Genomic DNA, 1,084 nt, shown 5'->3' on the forward strand with positions numbered 1-1,084 from the left:
CGTGTTGCCGGGGAGCCAAATGTGCATCACTGATCTGATCTAATCTTTCGTCGTGTTTTAACCGTTGTGATAATTTAAAAAATAATCTCTTAGATATGTGGAAATCAACAAAAACTTTCTTGAACAATAATCGTGACATCATACTCACCAGAGCTGATAAGGGAAATGTGACGGTGGCAATGGATAAAGCAGATTATAGACAAAAAATGCTTACAATACTGGGGGATACTAATACATATGAAATCGTTAAAAAAGACCTTACTAACGTACTTTCTAGGAGGCTGAAAGAATTACTGACTAGATGGAAGAAAAAAGAATTGATCTCACAACATATTTATAATAATTTATATGTGAGTGATGGGGTGTTGCCTGGTGCCTATGGACTTCCTAAGATCCATAAGCCGGACACACCTCTCAGAATTATTATCTCTGCTATTGATAGTCCTTTATATCAGTTGGCTGTCTTTTTACATAAAATCATTTATAAAATCAGTGTTAATTCTTTCAGTCACATACAAAATAGCTTCCACTTGACTGAGATTTTGAGGAAGACAGAGTTGGTAGCAAATTTTGGCTTAATTTCACTGGACGTTGTTTCTCTCTTCACGAACATACCGATTGATTTAGCTTTGGACAGCATCTCTCATAGATGGTCATCAATTTCAAAAATTATTAATATTTCGAAAGATGAATTTTTTATTTCTTTACGGCTAATTTTTGACTCTGCTTATTTTTCCTTTGACAACTGCATTTACAGACAAAAATGCCTATGGGCTCACCTTTGTCAACGGTAATTGCGGACATTGTTTTACAGGACATAGAGATGAAAGCTTTGAACACCTTAGGGTTTCATATCCCTTTTTATGTTAGATATGTTGATGACATTGCCATGGGAGTACCCCTTGACAGAACTTCGGAGATTTCACGGGTGTTTAACTCATTTCATCCTCGTCTGCAGTTTACGATGGAGATAGGGGGGAGTGAATTGAACTTTTTGGATGTCACGATTATAAAAAATAATAATACGTTGGAATATGATTGGTACCATAAACCCACATTTTCTGGGAGATATTTAAATTTTCTT

At 35.5% G+C, this 1,084-nt stretch overlaps 1 protein-coding gene across 1 annotated transcript in view; it reads right to left on the reverse strand.

Annotated features, from left to right (window-relative positions):
* LOC108767502 (uncharacterized) overlaps nucleotides 1–1,084 on the reverse strand; it is a 13,696-nt gene that overhangs the window by 1,641 nt on the left and 10,971 nt on the right. The window lies entirely within an intron of this gene.

This window comes from Trachymyrmex cornetzi, unplaced genomic scaffold (assembly GCF_001594075.2).
Source record: "Trachymyrmex cornetzi isolate Tcor2-1 unplaced genomic scaffold, Tcor1.1 scaffold685, whole genome shotgun sequence".
NCBI classification, from domain to species: domain Eukaryota; kingdom Metazoa; phylum Arthropoda; class Insecta; order Hymenoptera; family Formicidae; genus Trachymyrmex; species Trachymyrmex cornetzi.